We start from the raw sequence: 22,635 nt of genomic DNA, 5'->3' as shown, positions 1-22,635 counted from the left end.
AAGGGAACAGATAGATAAAGTAGGCCAGTGTGTGGCGTTTAGGGTCCTGGAGTTGGAAAGTGGCTCCTCAGATGCAGGCACCAGCAATGAGGAGGGTGAGGTGGGACCTGGAAGAATGTGCATTTGTAGCTTTTGCTGTCCAGAGGGCTCAGATGGTCTAAAGAGTTTCTACGGGTCTCTTTTACATACGACATAGGCTGTCTGCTATGAGATGGCCTTCCTACCCAGGGTAAAGCAGCCCACAAACTCTGAAGGTTGCTTTTCACCACAGCCCAGTTCATCCAATCTGTAAGGATGGTTACGAAGGAATGCCTAGCGGTCTCATCTTGTAGGGTACTGCATCCTCTGCTCCAGAGGGAGTCACAGGGCTCAGTGTGCCTCTGATGAAGGTGCAATGATAAGTAACCTGGAGGATTTGTCCCGTCTAGTGATGGTCTGTCCATTCAGACAGATATGACAGGTTGTGCTAATGGGGCCTCCGGGTGGAAAAAGCAGGCTCCATCCTGCTGGGCAAGCATAGCCACCATCATCGAAAGGGGAAGGTGATACATTCACCTTTTAGCAGTGCCTCAAGTTAGGGTGTGGGCCAATTTTCACCATTTTTGTTTGATGGGGTTTTTGCCTTTTCTTGTTGCATTTTGAGTGAGGAAAAAGCTCATGATTCCCAGAGGCAGAAGTTCCCCCGCCTTGAAAATTTAACCTGAAACCTTAAAATAATCTGTTGTAGCCCCTCTAGACCTCGGGCATAAATGGTTTTCATTTGGTGCCCAGCTAATTAGCTTGCTGAAAGATGTTAATAGTTAAGCTAATAATTACTACACCTTTGCAACTGACCTTGAGGTAACTTTATTGCAGGTACTTTAAAGATAAAAATCATTATTTCCAGATAATTTTTATTAGAACAAAATTGTTTGTATATTTATATTCTTACCCTATTTCATGTGATAAATATGAACGAAAACACATGAAAGTTCATCAGATATTGACCATAGGGGAAAATTACCATGCTTAAGCATGGCTGATAGAGAAGGTTGGGAAAATGAGCTTCATCGACTGGTGTAGATCTTTTTGTAGGTTAAACTACTTGTCGAGAAGTTGTTGAGTTGTTGAGAAGAAAGCACACACAACTTCATTCACTTTATTCTCTTCTCCCCAGGCAGCATTTAGCCAATAATGGCCATGCAGGTTTGGGATGTGCAGAATAGGCAAAAATAAAATACAAAAATGAAATCTGTTGCAAGTACAGAAATAGAGGAAAACACTTCTCCCAAACTGCTGTGTTGTTTTCTTCATCATCATAACTTTCTGCACTCAGAGCAGCACACACTTTTAATGGACCTTCTCCAGCAGAAGGAATAGTGCAACCTCGGAACAACCTCCTTTTGCAGATGATGACATTGGGGCAGAGTCATTAAGTTGCTTCCTTAAACCTCACTGTGACCTGTTATGTGTGAATGGCAGAGCTGGGCATCAAATGAAAACCATTTAGGAGAGAGTTCATATCTCACCCCTCCTAGCAATCACAAGCAAAACGAAGAAGTAAAAGACTTCTCTGTTTTGGAGCCGAGGGACCTTCCTTCTGATCCCACTGCTCCGGGGTTATTGCATAGATGTGATTTATGCAGCAATTAAATCTGCAGAATATAGTTAGGTGCCTAAATGCCTTTTAAAATGGTATTTAAAAGATAAGTCCTTGAGGCCTGACATTTGGAGGCACTGACTCCCACTGGTAGCCATTGAGGCCAATGGAACAATCGATGCTTAAGCCATGGCATGGCCTTGAGCCAGAGCGCTCAGTGTTGTGTGGGAGCAAGCCCAGAATAGCCTTCTCACAATGTACAGCTATCTATTTCGCGCTGATTTGTATGACTTTGAAGCAAGAAGATAGCATGGGACAGTCTATCCTCTTGCTGAATAGCACCCTGGAAATTATTGCTGTAGGTAGGTACAGCAGGACCGACAAGTGAAATGCTCTTTTCTGACGCCAGCAGCGTGCCGGCTTGCTGATTATTTGCTGTATTTGATCTGGCATGTAACTAGTGTGACTCATTCTCTGCAGCCCCAGGAAAATGTGCTCTCTCTAAGTATTTCAGAGGCTCTCTTTCTCAGTGTTAGGGAACAGAAGGAAGTTCCCTCCAAATGTGTTTCACCAAAATGGGGGGCTAAATTTTCTTAAGACATCAAGCCTGTTAGGAAAAGGGAGGAAAAATGGCATACCTCTATTACCATGAGAAGAAAAAGAGTTTATTCTGCGGGCAAAGACTGGGAGATAGTGAAAATATGTTGCAGTTAAAAAGTAATCTTTTTCTAAATATGCCAGGAAGTAAATGATTTCATGCTGGCTCATTAGCACCCTGTCTTGCTCCCCACCTTTTCCTGCAAAAAGTAAGTAAAAATTTTGCTCTCGCCTTTAAAACCAGAAGTGGGTGCTATGGTGGCTTTATTGCTATATTCTGTTACCACACAGGAGCTAACATCCTTTGACAGGAGCTGAGATGGTGTCTGGATGGACTCCATGCTCAGGTGACAAACAGGATATGACACATTGTACAATGGGGGAGCTGAGCTCGCAAACACCATTTGCATCTATTCTTGATGAATCAGGGTCGGACAAGGTAACAGACCAAGCACCTGAAAACCACACTGGCCTAATGAATGTTCCACATTATTCAAAACAGAGGTGGTTATATTCTAATGTAAAAAAAAAAAAATTAAAAAATGCATTATTTAAGCTGAACTAGACAAATGGCTCCACTTTAGATTTGCAGTGGAGTGTGGCAAGGTAGAATTATAGCTACCCTTTTACCTTTCTTTGGTTTGGGGCGCTACTGAGTGTTCAGACCCGTAACTTCACATATCAGCAAAGTCTCAGCTTAAAAATTATTATTGTACATGTACCTGGGGAGCAAGGAGGAGCTGATAGAGATATTTGGGCCAAACATACTCCCCAAGTCCTTTCTTTGTTTTCTGTTTTTAGGTGTTACTGGTTCAGGTATGAATCAGTACAGGGATGGGACAACTCAGCAGATTTAAGTACCCTGGGATGCTGCCGCGAGGCAGGTTGTCTTCCACTGCCCACCCGGTATTTTCCCATACCACTGCGGGCAGATCCTATGCGTCCTTTCTCCCACTCACTCCAGCTCCTTCCAGGAATTGCCCTTCCCAGTCTAGCGTAGAGGACCTGGCAGTGGTTAGATGAAGCAGGCTTGATGGAAGATTTAGCAAGATGAGGGATTTAGCAAGATAGGAGATATATTAAGTTTCCCCTCTACTGACCTCATTCCCAACTGGTTTCTTTTGTCTGGAGCCAAGGCCCCGCGCAGGGCAGCTTCTCCTGCTGCTAGTCACCTGCCTGCAGATAAACTGACCTTTTCTTTCTCCAGCACTGGTAAAACAAAGAATGATAGATAGGACAGCAAACTTTAGCTTTTATTGAATGTTTAGAAGTATCCCATAAAAATGAGACCAGGTGTCATGGTTTAACCCCGGTCAGCAACCAAGCACCACCCAGCCGCTTGCTCACTCCCCCTCACCCACAGGGGTGGGGAAGGGAATCAGAAAGGAATGTTAAACGCCAGGGTTGAGATAAGAATAATTTAATAGGTAAAGCAAAAGCCATGGGCACAAGCAAAGCAAAACAAGGAATTAATCCACTATTTCCCATGGGCAGGCAGGTGTTCAGCCATCCCCAGGAAAGCCGGGGTCCATAACACGTTTGGGAACACAAACACCGTAATGTCGGATGTCCCCCCCTTCCTCCTTCTTCCCCCAGTTTATACACTCGGCATGACGCCACATGCTATGGAACATCTCTTTGGCTAGTTTGGGTCAGCTGTCCTGGCCATGTGTCCTCCCAGGTTCCCGTGCCCCTCTACCCTCTCACTAGCAATACCCAAGAAACCGAAAAGTCTTTGACTTGATATAAACATTACCCAGCAACAATCAAACCACCAGTGAGCTATCAGCATTGTTCTCACACCAAATCCAAAACACAGCACTGCACAGGTACTGAGAAGAAAAATAACTCCATCCCAGCTGAAACCAGGACACCAGGGCACTTTTGGGGAGCAAAGAGGAGGAGTGCGGGCAGCCAAGGGTCTGCTGCTGCTGCTGAGGTGTGGTGCCCCCTCCTTCCCAGGACAGGTGGGCATGGCTTCCCTGGAGCTGCCACTGCACAGCTGATGGGGGATCTCTGCACGTGTACTCCTCAGCGTGACAAACCATGCAAGGGAGAAAGGTTTTCAGCTTAACTCCCAACACACAAGTCGACCAGGAGTAATTTTAGTATTCTGTAGGTTAAATCTGAGTTCTTTTCTTCCTTCTTTGCATGTTGTGTTCTGATCAGCACTCCTTTGTCTTGGCAGGCAATTGCTATTCCTAATTTGTATAATGAAATCTGTTGTCTCCTTGGACCAGAAGTTTTTCTTTGTACTACATAGTCACCAATTGTTATTGAAATGTGTGACAGTCATTTTGTGTGTTTGTTCTCAGGAAGCTAAATGAGCAGATTTTTCATCTTGTTGCATGTGGTTTTGCTAAGCTACAGGCCATATTTTATCAACACCAGACCTGTAAGCATCCGTTCTTATGACAAATTTGAACAGAATTCCTGCTTTCCTTCATGTAAATATGGGGGGGGGGGGGGGGGGGGGGGAGGAGTCAGAACCAGGCATCTACGTTTGATAATGTCTCATTCTTACTATACAGTGAGTTGCATCAAAGCAGTCCTGAGAGGGGGGCATTGTGCTTGTAAATTTTTGCAGGTGGTGAAACTGAGGCATGACTTAGTGACAAAGCTGGAACAGAGCTGAGATGCTGGGAGTTTAAAAGCAGTGCTCTGCTTGCTGTGTCACACAGCCTCCTTCACAGTGCTTGCATTAACAGGACCTGACAACCTCTTAAACACTGCTGCGTTTATCCTTGTAACACAGCCGTGAAGTATTGGTGCTTTGCTTATGCAGATGGGATATTGAAGCAAATATGTGTGTACATACATACTTTAGGAGCAGGAGAAAGAGCTACATACACACACACACAGAGGTAGAAGGAGGGAGAAGCATATTTTAAACTCTGATCCACTGGGGAAAAAGAAAACTTGATTAATTTTAAACATTCACCTTCTTGCTCTGCTCAGTTGGACCCAAAATGTTCCATCCTTAATATGCCTGTTACGGACTTGGGGCCCTGGTCTTCAGTGAAACGTGTGGTTGCTCTTAATCAGAACTCCTAGAGCGAGACCACCAGCAGGCACTGCTCAAGGTTGAACATGGGCTTGGGAGCTTGCAGCATACAAAATTTCGCAGCTGTGTGTCATTTTTTTTACAGTGCTGACAGAGCTCTTTGCTGTGGAGGGGGGCAGGGAGGGTGGTGGTGGTGGTCCTGCTACATCCAGAATCCTGCTTGATAAAATGTTAGCTGTGCAATCCTGGAACCCCCCCACAATAACTCCATTTTGCACCATGCTCAGTGAGGCAGCTCTGTGAGATGTGGGAGTACCTCATGCACACTAAGCAGAAGGGTCTCCTTAAAATGCTTGCTGGAGTGAAGATGATGGCACATGAAGCTATGGGCTTTTATTTATAAGTATCCAGTAATCTCGGGCCTTAAAAAACTGATGTGGGAACGTGGTTGCTGCATGCTGAGGGAGAGGGCTAGAGAGCAAGCAGCTCCATAGTCTGGCTTGTGAATTTGTTTCACCTCCCCAAGCATCCTCTCCCCTCATGCAGAACCTGATTATGAAAGGTTCCTGTGGCTGCAGTGGATTTCAGCCTATAAATATATTAATTTTTGGTTTGTGCACTTTGCGCATCATTGCAGTGCTTCAAATGTTGTCTCAGCATGTTGTTCATTACTGAATCACTGCGAACATATAGAAAGAAGTATGTGGGCTGTGAAACATTTTGGTTTTGTAATGCTTGGCTTGAGTCTGTGCAGTACTTAACTTCCAGTCTACATTTGAAGCATATACGTTGTAATAATGTTTGACATGGGTGTCAAATCTGTTCGTCTAGCTAGAATAAATCCTATTTCTCTTCTGCATTTTTCTTTATCAGGCCAAAACTGTTTGAATAATTCTGTCAAAAGTGAAGGCAAGGAGTTTTCTTTCTTTAGAAAAGGACAAAATAGAGTTCCAATTAATCTATTCTGAGGTCAAAACTACAAGAATAAATGTAATGTTATCACAATTTTGACAGCTGTGTTATGTTTCTTGTGTCAAAAAAGAATTTTCAGAGAATTTTACCCTATTCCTTTCACAGAATATACCTATATGTTGGAAATTATGCTACTAGTGGGATTTTTAAGAATATTCTAAGCTTTCTTCTTCATGCTAATATGGCAAACTACTTTAAGAAAAGAAAGGAGATGCAATGAACAATTCAGGTATCAGTATTTGATTTTTAATTCTGAGTTTTTGCTAACATTGCTAAAATCTAGCTGTATAAGTGTATAGCTTACAATATACCTTCATATTTATGCTTGGGAATGTGAATAAGAGAATGCTGTGAGTGATGCTGGCAGCAAAAAAGAAGGTGGGAGATGGAAAATGATTGTCAAAAGGCTGCCCAGGAGCTGTCTTTCAAGATGTCTTTATGAAGAAAAGTATGCTTTTGTAATTTGTGATTTACACTTTTCAAACTATCTTGCAATGGAAAAATTCTGTCAGAACGTGTAAAATACAAACAAAATTTTTCAAACAACTCCCTTGCTTAGAGTTCTACCCCAAAATGCCAAATAATCAGTGTCTGTATAATCTTTAAAAGCGACTCTTATTTATGTGACTTCTGGTTATATTTTTCATATTTTTATGAGGCTCAACTACCAGACTTGTAAGGCGCACAGGTTCACCAGCTGAACTGCCTGTCTGCAGGGAGAGCTACCCAGTGCAACTCCAGCCAGGCTCATACAGGGAAAACAGGAAAAATTTTCTTGGCTTTAATCTGGACAGAACTCCCTGGGATGTCAAACTGGAGCTGGTTGCAAAACAGAGGCAAATTTTCATTTAAAAACTGGCAAGATAAAACTTGCCACTATTTTTCACACAGAGATAGAGACAGAGACACAGAGACAGAGAGACACACACACACACCCCCCACACACCCACACACACACACACACCCCTCCCCCCACCCTCTTGCCCTCAAATTTCAGCAGTGGTAATGTGAACAGAGAAACTGTCAAGCTGAGTAAATGTATTTAGAGACTCACTACCTATGTAGTCTTGACTATTTCCTTTTAAAATGTGGAAGGATGGATTTATACAGGAGCTCAAATGGATCCAACAATGGCTCCTGTTCTTGTGGGTAAGAGCAGATGCCAACAATCAGCTCCAGTAAGTACTTAAGTTAATGCTGACCTTGGCCAGCTGCAATTTATACAGTTCTTCCTCTATACCTCCTAATACTGGAGACGTTACTGCTTTTTTATGAAAAAAGGAATAAATTTTTCTCAATTTAAAGCTACAGCTCCATGCAAACATAGAACAGGGTCACAGAGGCTTTCAACCAACCAGTAATAATTAATTCACACAAACCCAGGACATCTTTCGTGAAAACAAGTGAGTAGAAAGTCTTTAGCACTGACCTGACAGCACACACTGAAGATGTTACCACTGCTTTCAATGGGAAATGTTAGACTAAGACCTTTTGAAAATCTTGTTCTAGAAACAGAGGTTGCTTCTCACAGAACCTGTTCCACTAAGCTTCTTCTTGGTTGCTTATCACCAAGATGAAAGGTCTCATATTGCCCATTACTGTGATATGCTGCTACAGCCACTCTAAAGCTACACAGAGCAGAATGCATGAGAAGGATGTGAAACATCAGTGGATATGGTCCAGATGTATTGTGATCGCTTGACGGTGAGGCCTAGCAAAAGGAATAGAAGAGTTAAAACACCTGAACTCTTTTCCACTTGGTTGTGAGCTCTAATATTGCCTTTGATAAGACATTCTGGGCTTTTTGCCCCTGTTTTGAAAACTTTTCACATGAACTCAGCAAAAGTGAAGTCCTCAATGGGATAATTAGAATCTTCTGGGACACAGCCTATAATTCCTAATTAGTGTCAGAGGAATTGGTACATGAAAACTGAGGTCATAGGCTATTTCCAAGAAGTTTTTGCATATCAAGGAAAATTAATTTTTCAGTGATAAATAGAATGAATGTCAGCCCTGGTAATCAAGGAGAGATTATTGACTGAAATACAAATATCCAAATACAGCAGATATAACAACAGCTGTTTTGAAATAACCGTCCTGTATAGGACTATACTGGGAAATCTTGATTAAAAGAAATACGGGAGGTGTCACAAATCATGAGACTGTTCTTGAACCTGGGGAAACCTTAAAATAATATAAAATAAATTTTCTTTTTTAATCCCACATGATTAAATAATCACGTCAGAGTATTCAGCTTTGCTCTGCAGCCATGAAGATGGAACATTACACCTTCTTTTTTTTTTCCAAATGAAAGCTTGGATTTGCTCTTTATTCACTTCCTCCCAAGCAGCTGCAGTTTTAGAGTTAAAATTCACCTTTCCCTGCAGGATTTGGTCCTACTGGTTGTAGCCCATGGCAATAATCTATCTAGCACTTCCTGTTTAATTTATTAAGTTTCAAATCGAGCTTTCCAGAGCCTTTCACTGAAGGTGATCTTTTCCTCTTCCATTTCTTTTTTTGTCAACTTCCACATACATGGTTTACTTACTTCATTTTCAAGATGAAGCAAGTATCTTCTTTTTTGGATCTTGCTGTGTTTCCCAATTACAAAATTTCTTCCCAGTATCTCAGGCTGGTGAGTCCATTTGCTTTAGCTTTCCTCACTCATCATCTGAAGAACAATGACTTTTCTGTGTTACATCTTTGCTGGACACTTTTTTTAAAGCTTTTTTTTTTGAAAAAGCTTTATTTAAAAAACCTTGTCTTTTTTAACTTTGAATAAAACTGACACTACAGTACTTCTGGATGAATCACAGTGCAATTCAGAGTGGAATTTTGTTCATCTGTTCCTGGTTTGAGCATTCCAGACTTCTCTGCCATTCTTGAACAAGTTGTTGCTCTCTTTGTTCTGTTATCAGTCAGATTGATTTTCTGGGAAGGGTTGTGAGGCAGTGATTCACAATCCAGTCCACTGTCATTTTCACCAAATCTATCTCCCTTGTGTTTTAACATTTTCATATAAATCACAATATATTTTTGGAAGTCCTTTTTTATACTAGTTTGCAGTTTTGTGCTTCTTTATGCAATTACAGCGCAAAGGACAAGGATTGAGAGTTTCCTTTCTCCTTTTTCCCTAACCCTATATCAAGGATACATTAATTGACACAAGGATTTCAAAACTGCATGAAGAATATATCTTTTCATGCAGCCTGTGATTTAAGCTGGAACTCACAGCTTCACCATGGCACAGAAGCCAGAAATACATAGATAGGTCACAGTAAGGATTGAAAGTATATGGGGGTAATAAAAATAATAAAAATATAGTGAAATGCAATTGTAAAAACTAGCATTTTGGAACACATTTAGCTTTTTTTTTTTTTCTTTTTTTTTCCCCTCCTGGATTTGAGCCAATCAAGCACTATTAGAGATTAGGGGAGAGCAGAGATTGGAGGTGTATTTAAAACCATTTGCCAAGTCTGGGATAATTTTTGCTTTCTTCTGAAATGTGGGATACTGTCTCCTATCAGATAGTGAATTGATGGACTGGAACACGGTGATTTCTTTTTTCCCATTCTGCTATGAAGAAAATAACCACAGATATTTGAATGTTTGAACAAAATTGTATGCTTATGGTCTTAGAAAATCTACTTTATTTTTTTATGAACTATAGGAAGCTGGTTTTTTTGAGCCCAAGCACTAAAGTAAAGGGAAGATGGACACTGTGTCACAAACAAGCAAAGGAAGTAAGTTAGCTTAATGACACCATTGACTGTTTAATTATGCAAAAAAATTGTCTTCTCCCCTTCAATGTAAAATGAGCTTGCTACATTCAGATTTTAAGTAGCATATCCATAAATTTAAGGTTAATGCCACTGTACAGAGGCTTTCCCAGATAATTCAAAAGCCTATCTCCTTGAAGGCATTAAGACTGTCATTCTGACTAGACAAATTTTATGTTCTGTGTGTAATACCAAAGCTGGATGATGTGATCTGTGCTGAGAGGGCTCTCAAACTTTGGGAAGGTTTGTGTGAATAACTGATTTTGGGTTTTGTTTGTTTCTTTCTTTATAAACTGATATTAAAGGTTTAAATGCAACAATGTTATCTAACGCCTTCTTCCTGCTCTGTTGAAATGGATCAGCATCATCCCTTCAGCTTCAATAGAGTCACACTGTTTTATACTGCCTGGATATTTTGCCCTTCTAAGGTGGAAGCCAAGGCAATTCCTTGAAAACCTGAGCTGAGCACTTTTTATTTGTCAGAAATTTCAGCTCTGTCTAATTTAGTTATCCATTAATTCCACAAGGATCACAGCACCATGGTGACTATTAAAGGTCTGAATTGCCTCATTCAGCTTGATTAGAATTTCTCTGACATGAAGAGGTTGTTGCCCTCCACTTCAGAGTGGGCAGCATTGCATCACTGAAGTGATTCTTCTAGTTCTGCTGGGACCCACTGAGATACCAGATGCCAGGGACACTACTGGCCTTGGAAAGGCATGGGAAAATGCACATAGTATTTAGCATCTGGAGGAGGAGAAACACGTTCAAACATAAATATTTGTTTCAGCACCCTGTTGCATATGTTCAGCACAGTGTGTGGGGATTTACTTGCTCAGCTCCCATCAAATATATGTTAATGGAAGTTCTATAGATAAATCCCTAAGCTTCTCTACCAAGGGTCTTCTGTATTTATTATTCCTCTTGAATTTCAATGCCCCTCAAAGATTAAGTAACCTCAGGTTTTATTTTACTTTTGTGGGAGTTTGACTAAGTCATGATAACATCTTGGGAACATGACGATGTGGTGGAGGAAGAAGACTGTGTTCTTTATTGGACTGATCATGTCACTTGCATATTGAGCGAGAACACTTTCTGTTTCTCAAACTTCACTACGTGCTGATGCAATATTTGTGTCAGCAGCTATCTGCAGCTCCCTAAGAAAGAAAGAAGCTGTGAGAAACGGTTCTTAGGTTAGTTGTTCTTAATGGTGAATTTTCCCAGTATTGGTATGAATTCTTCTGTGAAATGAAAATTGATCAATACAAAAAGATGAGGTAGACCGGGCAATGTCATTAGCTCTAGGACTGTAAAAGGTTAGTGAGGTTAACAGCTGGTTTCTCTAGACACTGACCCCCGAATTCCCCTTGAGCTCATCCCTCAGTAATTGGTTCTTAGTTCTATGCATTTGATGAGTTTCCCATGAATGCAAAAACCCCCAAACCCTAGCAGTGTTTTTTCCTTCTAACTGATGATCTTTGAAGGCATAGAGTTATCTTTCAAATTAAAAGGTTGCTTATAATAGCTGGTAGGTTAGGAACAGATTTTACACTACCTTAATATTGATTAAGGTCACGCTCTTCCTTTCCACCACTTGCAGTGAAGAGACGATGTCTGTGGGCCGTCTGACTGCTTTACTCATTTATTGCTTCAGTACTATGCCAGAGATGAAAAAAATATTTCTGCTCGTCATACCCTTTATTCTCTTCCACTCTCAATCTTTAAACTCAATTTTCATGTCTTCGTAAAGAATTTCTCCCATTCATCCCTGCTTTCGGGAACTGCTGTGTAAAAATACATGTTCCAAGCTGTGCATAAAGACAAACCAGGTAATGCAAAAGGTCTCTCTAACCTGTTATCTATGTACACTATATGTAGGTTGAAGATGGATGTTGAAGAGAAGCTGTGCTTTAGATTCCTTTTAGTGTCTCTTCAGCTTAACCTACCGGGGCAGATTTCACCCATTAAACCAAACCTGAGTGGCATCATGTGACACTATCACACTAACGGTGCAGCTCATTTTATCAGCATTCAAAACCCCTTTCCTCTGAGAGCAGGAAATAATGTGTCACAGGAACAGTGTGTTGGAAGCAAAGCATTCTTTGTTTATCAAAAGGTATGTCATGCAGAGCACAATGGGTAAAAGCAGTAAAGACTTCCCTGATGATGATTCTATCATGCAAACTGTAGTTTTTCTCTCAGATAGTGGACTAGCTTCTTAAAATCATGTAGTGCTCAGGATGAGACAGCTTCCTTTAAATTGCCTAGTCCCTCTCTAATGACATCTGCTTAATTTGACTGAAACCCCTGTAACCTGTAGGTTACATCTACACTGCTAAGTGCATCTCCTCCTGGGAGTAAATCCCGGTTCCCAGGCCAGGTGGTGCAAATTATTTCTGGCTGTATTGCTGTAAGCTCCTTTAGGAGCAGGCTGGCTGTGTCCACCCTACATAGCACTTTGCCCTGGATCTCTTCTATGCCCCTTGTGATGCCTCCGTGATTTTAAAATGCAGTTATATTTTTGGGTGGGATTTTTTTTTTTCATTTCAGTGCTTAAAAATAATGACAAATGCCTCACTCCTGAAATATCAGTAAGCGTTGCTTAAGGACAAACCCTACTTAAATGTAAGCTTTTGAGGTCTTACTTCCTCCTTCCCTTTTCACTGCTGCTAGATTTTCTTTTTCCTACTTGGTGTTTCTCCAGAATTACCCATGCTTTCTAGGTTTTTATTTCACCTCCCTCTCTAGATCAGTGGGACCTATGAAGAAGCAATATAGCGATGCAGGCATACTGGATATGCCTGAGTCTGTAGACACTTTTGCATGACACAGGACAAACAAGGTTTTGTCAGTTTGAGTCTGGATGCAACTTAACCATGTTAGCATGGTGCTATGCCTGCCCAACACTGTGGTAGTGCAGAAAGGTATTTCCAACACCCAAGCTGTTCTGCAGAGCTATGTGAAATGACTTACCCCTTAGGAATCCACTTGCTTAAGAATTTCTGTACTGTTTTGCATTTTTCAGGTAAGAATGAATGCTGAGGATGCAGTATGTTCTCTTGAATCATTACCCCTGACAAAGATGAACAAGAAAAGAAGATCTTAGTGTGAGCTCTCAGATTCCAAGTGGAGCTTGCATGGAGAGTTGTACAATATTTATAAAGTCAACGTGTTTGATCTGGAAATCATTGAGAAACAGTAAACTCAGAACTCTGTCATGCCATATTTTTTTCAAAGCAAAGCCATAGTCCCTGGTGTAAAAGATCCAAAAATATGTTTAGAATTCTTTTTATTAGTATTACTGTTTACAAAATGAAAAATGTAGGCATGTAGCAGGGTTTGTTCAAATCGCCAGAAAGCAAGCGCACACTGAAGCTTCCTATGCAATAAAGAAGCAAGGTAGGTTTTTTATTGGTTTCTTGCAAAGGCATATGGACCAAGAATGCTTTAAATCAGGACTAATTATAATTTTATCAGCAGTTGTGCCTAGCTATGCTTAAAAAAAGATCCCAGCCTTTTTGTATGCTGTTAAGGGATCTTAGAAAATGAATGGTCTTAGAAAAAATGTCAGGTGTAAAGATCTCCTTGTACAAATCCCAAGCACTAACAAAGACACACCATATTCTTCCTACCTGCTCTAGTAGGTCAGAAGCCTGCAGGAAATGGACAGCCCAAAGAGTATTAGAGTGTCTCTACTATTTTTAACAGAGGAAGATAAGTGAGCTTTCAGAAAACCTTGAATTTACTGACCTTCTCTTCCAATTTGAGCTAATTCATTACCTTCATAAAAGCCTTTCGGCATTCTTTCATAATTATTCTTTTCCACCAGGTGAGTTCTGAATTAGTATTCTTCAGTCACTCTGAAGAAAGAAGAAAGCATATAGAAACATGCTTTCTAACAGAGGGAGCTGAAAATGTCCTGATGGCTGAAATAGATCTGTGAGGAATTTTCTGTGATTCCATTTTGGACACTTTTATGGGACCTTTCCATGCTTTTGTTTTCCCAAGTGTTCTACTATAGGCAAGTTTAATAAAGTGCCAGAACATGTGGTCACTGCTCTACCATAGCTACAGATTTTCGTTTTGTCTTCAAGAACTGGTGTGCCAAATGTTACATGTGTGAGGGCTTTTTGATTCCCTAAAGGCAACTTAGTGATACCCTGAGGCTCCCCGGCTTGCCTTTATTCATAAAATGGGATCTGTGATGAATAATATTTCCAAGCTTACACACCTTTAAGCTTTCTTGAATGACCACTTGTAGAGAAATACAGTCTCTATTTCACTTCTTTGCCATTTGACTGAGAGAGGACATATTTCAGTCAGAGTTGGTTGAGTTCTGCATCTTTCTAATGACAAATGCACGCTCCAGTCATTAGAAGTTGAACCATAGTTATCTTCTTGTTTGCTGCAAACCAATCATATATTATGGCTATGGCATCTAAACTATTTGTGACTAGGATATCATTAGGGTTGCAAAGTTCTTTAATGTTCACTTTAGATATATGAAAACTTGGATAGATATAAGCTCTGTTGCTTACAGAAGGTTTTTACTGCCTGAGATAGTCTCAGTCAGTAACAGAGCGTGCTGCCTGATAAGAAGGTTTTGCTACCACCCTGTCTCATGTAGGTGTGTGAAACAGATGCAAGAGCTAGAGATGCCTTCCTTATCTTCATGCTGCTGGGCTGGGAAAAGGTGCTATGGAGTGGTTTGTTGCTGCAATAAGCAGTCTTTGTGTGAAAATGAAAAGCCTGACAGAAGAATCCTGCATTTGCCTAAACTCCATGGATCTGTTCCAGCTTCAGCCTGGTCTGCTGTCTAACGGCTGTTCCTTATCCCATTTTGGACACCATTAGATGGTGATATTCTGGAAGAGGTTTAAAACTGTTGAACAGAAAAGTAAGATCATTTTGTCAAACTCCTACTCATACTTTTGCCAAACTATGAACATTTTCAACACTATTATCAAATCTGTTTTATTCCAGAAATGTGTATTTGTAGTGGTTACAGTACATACAAAGTAATTCATAGATCCTGCTGGAAATTATCTCCTTCACTTTAGAGCACTATTGCATCTAAATTGAGTAAAACCCTCAGGGTCTGGCCTATGAATCATCACCTTTCGTTCTGTTTTCAAAAAATAGTTTTGGTTTCTTTGATATGTATGTGTGAAAAATATATTTGTGACTATTCCTGATTTTTGATCCTGCTTTGTAATATTATTTGTGTGTGGTGTGTATATGACTGCTTGCATGATTGTAATTAATATGATATTGAACATTAATTTTGTGGCTCGAGTGGGAAGATTGGTACAACCAACATGCACATATTACCTTAGTGATAGAACTCGTAAACAACACTGTATTGGAAGAAGTTTGTGCCTGCCATCAAGTAGCTCCTGGTTCACGAGACCAGCATAGACATATTTAAAGCTGTCAGGTCTTTCTCAGCCTCCACTGGAGCTATCTGAAGGGAATCCTGTGAAGGCTGAGTACTGCGATGGTTAGCAAAAGTAAGAAAAGCCACCACTCCAGGAATGGTGGCACCCAGCAAAATGAAAGCAATAGTAAGAATGGGAGAGGGGTCCCTGACACTGGGTGCATATACAGAGACAAAGAAATTGTTTGACAAATTGAATATGTGGGAGGAAGAAAGAAGAAAACCAGCAGAAAACTAGAGAAACACTGCGAGTATATCCCTGAGGAAAAGCAGCAAGACAGAACTTTTAGGGAATGTAACACACTGGAAAAACGGTTTTGGAAATTGTGAGTGAAGGAGTTGTATGCTGTCATTTGGTTTTGCCTGTTCAGAGAAACTGATCTTTGTTGATCAAAGAAATAAGGTTTTGTCTAAGACTATAACTGTTTTGTACTAGACATTTCTTTTTCTTTAAATGAAAATATTCCCACAAGTTGCCATTTACTTACTGAGTGCTTTTGCCAAAGTGATAACACTACTTAACACTTATGGAAAAGTACCAAAGTGACCTGGGGGAGATGTCCTCCTTTCTTTTGGTACTACCTAGCAGATTATGTGTGTGTGTGTGTACATGCACTTGTGTGTGTGTGTGTGTGTTGCTAATTTACTGCAATGAATGCTACTACTACAATTTCTCAGTTGCAAGCTTTTGATAAATGAGGGTCAGGAGCTTGTAAGGATGTTTTAAAAGAGCAGTTCCTGCAGGTAACACTTTTACATATTTCAAGGTTTTGTGGAATGTCTGAACTACTTGGCAAGGTGCACAATGGATTTACAATGAGGCTTACTTTAAATCACTTCTTTTTTACATAGATACCACTTTTAAGTAATCACATACCTCTTATTTAATTGTACAGCTGTTCTCTAAAAGGAAAGCTATTCTATTTGATTTATCCCAGTGGCACTTAAACAATACCGATTGGGTTTTATTCCCAGTGCATAATATATGAACCAAGCATGCAAAAGAAAAGCAGAGATTTTTATTTTGTCTAATTACGAACCTCCTCTAACAATATGAGGAGGATCAAAAGGTCAACATGAATGTGAATGTTACTGAGTACCTAGAAAGGACTTGAAAAACAGGTGATAAAGAGAAAAATCATGAAGATTTAATCAATATAGTTAATAGAGCATTCAGCACACTCTTTGGGAGGCAGCAGAAACTCAATCCAGCTGACCAGACATAGGTGTCCAAGTGCCAACTTAAACAACATTTGTTAGCCCCATAGGGATGCCTCAAATAACCAAGAACATGTCAAATAGCCCTGGACACCTATGTTAGGCAAAGAAGCTGAGCCTCAGCTGAACCACTGCATGTTGCATTGACAAGGACTTCAGTTTTGTTCTCCACCAATAAACATTTCTTACTATTTGAGATATCCTGTCTTGCTCTGCCTGGTCTCCACCTACGATTCCAAAAGAGGACAGGTCTTCCATAGCTGTCATGCCACATCTACCCCATGCAGGTACCTCAGGCAGCCTAAGCATATGCTATAGCTTCATACCTCTATGCTTGGCCAACTGATTTAAACATCAGTATAGATGTCCTGATTTCAGCTGCATCTCACCTTAAGTATTTCAGCTCCTGCTCACTCAGTGGCAGATTAGGTGCCTGATGCCATCACTGAAAAATGTCTGTCACTGAATTCCTTCATCCTGGCATATTGTTTTCATGGGAATGCTGGGGGCGAGGGGAAAGAGTTCAATGTACCTTATGATGTTCCTGAAAGAAGGCAAAGCAGTGAATGGTAACGAGGTGAGGGGAGCTGATGCTCAGAATGGGCTCTCATTTAATTGTACAGCTGTTCTCCAAAATAAAGCTATGCTCTCTGATTTATTGGGGTGGCACTTAAACAATACTGATCGGGGTTTATTCCCAGTGCATGGACTAAGCAGTGCCACATATTCTTAGGTTTGTATTATGTATTGTTTCTCCACCCCCCCACCCACCCCAGTGCTTTGAATCTTCCAAATTCAAGGAAGTTTATGGTGTTATCATGATGAGGACTGAAAAAGCGTATGTTAAGGCATGGTCCACTTCTATGATGATCATTACCACTGAAAATTATGGGCATGACAATGTGGGGCCAAGGACATGTCTAGATTCTCACTCCAGCTGTGCTGGAAGCCTGGACTGGTAGCTAAAACTGGCAGGAAAAGGAAAAGAAGTGCACAGTAAGAGCTTCTACCCATGGGCCTTCCTCATAAATGTGTTGCAAACTTTTTCTACACTGATGATTTAAAACAGGCCTGACAAAAAGAAGTCATGCTTTAAAAATTAAGGCAGTAAAAAATGGGTGCATTACTGGAAGAACAGTAATATAGTGGGCGAATGTACCACTTCTTGTAGCCTTTTAAAACAAAAGCAGCACAGTCCTAGACAAAACAGGGATAGAAAAAGTGGCAGAAACCATTGCTATTAATACCACATCAGTCTGAAGGGCAGCCAATGCAAGAATAGAAAGAAAACGTGTCATTTCAAACCAGACCAAGAAATCTGGCTGAACCTAAGAGGACTTTCTTGAGAGCTATTACTGATGTGGAGACACAACTCTTTGAAGCTGATTTTTCCATTTGGCATATTTATAGTTCAATCATATATTCTTATTGATTTGAGGATGTGCTATTTTCCTCAGAAATGGGATAATGAGAGAAGGTGTCTAGTAAATCCTCCAGAGATTTGAGCTGCCTGGATGCTGATTAAGGCTGACACTTTTGGAACGCTGACTGTGATGGTCTGCCTGGCTGCCCACTGTGCCATGCCTTTAAAGATCAGGTTGTAGACCAATTAGTTAATTTTAATTGTGCTTATATTAATTTCAATTAGTCTATCAGATGCCAGAAAAGCTAAGACAGCCTTATACTCTTGTTCTAAAAATAAGTACATAAATGAGTCAAAGAATGTCTCACGGAGTGTGGATATTTGCTTCAGTGTTTTGGAAAGGAGACAAAGCATCAGTCTTCCTGGTCGTAGTCATAGAGTTGAAAGGAGACTTCAATAGAAGCTAATTGTATTGTCTTCTAGGTGTTGTTTCTTTTCTGCTCATTTCTTTAATTCCGTTGTAAATAAAATCATTGGAATTGTGTATGTGATTTAAGAACTTACATCTCATTTTCAAAAGCTAGCTTTGGCACACTAGAGTGAAAACAGCCATGACTTTCAGTGAAACGTCGGGTTCAGATGAGGCTATCTTAGAGAAGGGCAATCAGCATCTCTGTGCCTCTGAAGCTTTTAGCCTAAGTCCCTACACGGTATTTTGAAGATTCCCCTGACTTCAGTGCTTTGAGTCTGTATTCAGTGCCTAGCAAGTCTGAAGCAGTAAGGATGTCCATGCATTTGGACTGCAGTTCTCAGCTTCTGAGTGTATGACTTTCTGGGTCAAACAGTTTTTGCTGTAACATGAACACTACAGAAAGTCTGCGGACAAAATCTGCTTTTCTTTCTGGGAAGATAGGTAGGGGTGAAACTAAGGCAAGTTAACTTTGATGCTTTAAAAGACCTACCATGATCAAATTCCGACTTTTTAAATATCTTATTCCACTGTTTACTGACATACCCTGCATTTTGCATGTACTGTTTATCATTGGAAATCCCGTAATGTATGATGTTGCTATTATCCTGAGGATGGAGAAAATCACACCTAGACCTGCCGAATAGCATGCTGCTGTAAGCGAGGACTATCTAGTTTTCATTCTGCTCTAACTCCATGGTCTCCATGAAGTTTAGCCAGCAAAACTGTCCATGATGTTAAGCTATTAATGGTGATCAAAGCAACTGAGCTTGCTTTGAGATATTTGGGTTATATCTAATTGAAAAATGCTGCCGTTTTTGCTACCCAGACTCTGAAACATAAATCACAGCTTGAACCAAAAAGGAGTCTGTGACACTACAAATGTACAAATCTCTCTGTACCTCTGTGAAGAGAAAAAATGAGTAACAGTTATAATTTTTTTTTTTTTTTTTGCATACAAAGCATGTGTTTATGCTGATACAGGTTATTCTTCTCACTGATAAGTAGGTAAATAAATTTTTAAAAATATAATTTTCTGCCTGGGAAAAGATTCAATTGCAAAATAGAGTAAATTAATTCACTTACGTGGAGGTATTTTTTAAGTGGTTGTGAAAACTAGACCCATAACTTGAAATGATGCACAGACCACTAGAGGGTGTTTTGCAGACTGGTCTGTACCTGAACTTGACTTAAAGAGATATTTTAATTGTGCCTTCAGATTGTTGTTTAAACTACTAAGCAAAAAGTCTTTTGCTCAATTGTTGGTAAATCTCAGTTATGATAATTTCATATTCTGAAGGTTTCTCTTTTGGAGCTCAAAACAACAAAAGCCAAATCCATTAAAAATCAAAGGTAGAAGCTGCAGTGCAGAAGTATCTCCAAGATCATAATAGCTGGGAAACACAAGCTTTCGGGGTCCTGCATGGTCCTTGAGGAAAGCTGAAGATGGCCCCAGCCCCAGACTGCAGCAGACTTGTACTCAGCATAGCCCTGCCACAGGCAAATAAAGCTGTTTCAAAAACCAGGACTGTTTTAATTTAAATGGGGTTGCCAATAACCACTAGTGGCAAAGAAAACCCAACATGTGGAACTGATGATGTCACACCCCTTTCCCAGAAAATGTAAGTGATAGGAAAGTAAGAAGGTCATGTGCCAGATACATCTCCTGGAAGCCCCACAGCTCTGGACTCTCTACTGAGCTAGTGATACAGCTGTGTAATTTGTTCTAGGTCTTCTTCTTGAAATGGGTTTGCTTAACTTTTTCATGTAACCACACTGATTTGTTTTAAAGCCTGTGCTAAACCTTGCCCACTTACAGAATGCACTGCCAGTAAGGTGGCTTTACTGAGAATGGGCAGTATTTCACTAAATGGAATTTATAAGTAAAGTTTCAGCAGCTTGGGAATTTAAATGTTTCATGATAATAATAATGTGTGAAATAGGACATGTTCTGATACATGGGGAAATAATGAGGAAAATTTTATGATTCTGGAAAGTATCACTGAAGATGGATCCAGTTCCCATGCATTCTCTCCTTGTCCTTGTGAGCAGAATTATGTGAGGATGAAGTGAAGCCTGGACTGAGCTCCTATGGGCATGAGTTGGCCCTGGATACTTTCCCTCAGAGCAAGGGCAAATATATTCAGGAGATGGCATCTCACACAGAGGCAAGCTGCCATTTGGGCCAGCATCCTGGGAAATGGGCCAGGGACCACAGCTTGGTAGAAGAGGGCCACTTCAGCCAGTGGGTTACCAACAAACCAGAGCACTGACAGGACCACAGCATCCACTTTGGCTGAGTGTACCCTGGAGATCCTGGCTTGCTACTCAGCTCTGCCAATCTTGTTGAGCAAATAACATTTTTGGGGTTGCTGCCTAATCCACAGAGCTAAAGCAACCTGGAAAAAAAGAGTATGCAGAGAGGATAAGTGAGTGCATTTCAGAGCCTTGCGTGGGATGCCTTTAGGACTATAATTTTGATGTCAGCTGTAGGTTAGGTTTTAGCAGCTAAGATTAAAAAAAAAAAAACAACAACAAATTAAAGCCACAGCAAACTTGTCTGAGAGCTTTGTTTTTTCCTCAAAGCTTACTATTGTTTTATTTAGTCTTCTCTCTCCTTTCCACCTATCATTGTGTCAGGTTTAATAGGGCCTGAAAATAAGACATCAGAAAACACTAGTGGCAGATCTGATCTACATATGATTAGCCCTTGGCTACTTTATGTCCACATTGAAATATATAAACAACATATAGATGTTACATGAGTGCTTTGACCATACATAGCTTCAGGTGCAGTAACAAAGCTGGAAACCACCATATGTTCAGACAAAGCTTGCACCTTTTAAAGAAATCCCTGCATTTTGAGGTATATTACCATGAAGGGGGGCGGGGAAAGGCTTAAAGCAATATTTAGAATATCACTATGAAAAGCAAATTATAAACATTTTACATGCCTTGAGTAAAAAATATTATTCCTGTGAGCCGTTTTTCACCTACTAATTTCCCATTCATCTCACTGTGTAACATTAGTAGGAAAAGAAATCCCACCGAAATCATTTGAAGTCTAAAAGTCTAGTGATAAACTATTCAATTTGGCTAAAAAGGTAATTATTCTCAAGACTTTTTTTCTTAAAAGAAAATTCTTTGCTTAGAATGGCTCTTGCTATTACATTGTTAACACAAACATAATGAAATAATGGGCCAGTTAGTGGGCTAATGTATTTTTCACTCTCTTTTTATCATCTTCCTCCAAAAAAAAAAAAAAATACTGCTGAGGGTGAAATAGTATAATAAGGTTAATGAGTAAAGAAATAACACAAACCTGCCTCCATCACACTTAGCTCTAAATTACAAAACAGGCGAAACAGATGCTTTGGAATGCAGCCGAGGAGTTGATCAGTAGAAGCTGATTATCTATTAATGAGAGGTTTTAGTGGTGTACCCTGGTGTAAAAATCACTAGACTCCATTCAGTCAGCCATCAGCTGCAAATACCATGTATATGAATCACTTGATTGATGTACAAAATTCAAAACAGATTTTCCCCAGTGCCCTATGGGTTGTCATGCACTGATGCTCTCCTATCTGTTTATGTTAATGAAACAGGATTTTTCAGTAAGTAAATATGTGTAGTATTTAATTAAACTCACTGCTGGGCTCTGTGTGAAAATGTAGCCCCATTGTTCAGGAGTACTATTCAACTACATTTCTTTGTTTCCACCTCAGTTTTCCTTCCCAGTTGCCCCAGTACCCTGGCTAAAGAGGAGCTGGCTTTGTCCCATGCCAAGACCTTGTGAGCACCAGAATGTTATGCCACAGGAACACTGCCAACACAGAACTCGTCTCCAAAGACCCAGTCTTGCACCGTTACCCTCAAGCAGAAGGTGCCTTTGACTTCAACAACAGCAGATACAAACCCCCAGATTCCCAGCCCCAGCCCCACAATTAGCAGGTTTGCACACAAGGATCTACTGGAGAGTGACTTGCGCTGGCACTCAGCAGACTGCTCTGCTCCTGACCTGCTTTGGGGTCTGTGACTGCAGGAACTGTTTGGGGTTTTTTATGCAGTTTGTTGCCCCGTTTGGGGGATAAAGACTTTCTTTTCAAAATGTTTTGAGACTGAATGGTTTAAAAAGTTTTATACAAATACTTATTATGATTAGAGCAGGAGTAAAAAGATTCCTACTTCGAGGCCCTACAAGTTGGGCAGGACAATGC

Source organism: Falco biarmicus, chromosome 3 (assembly GCF_023638135.1).
Source record: "Falco biarmicus isolate bFalBia1 chromosome 3, bFalBia1.pri, whole genome shotgun sequence".
NCBI classification, from domain to species: domain Eukaryota; kingdom Metazoa; phylum Chordata; class Aves; order Falconiformes; family Falconidae; genus Falco; species Falco biarmicus.
The sequence above is the reverse complement of the archived record's forward strand: the minus strand, read 5'-3'. Positions refer to the sequence as shown.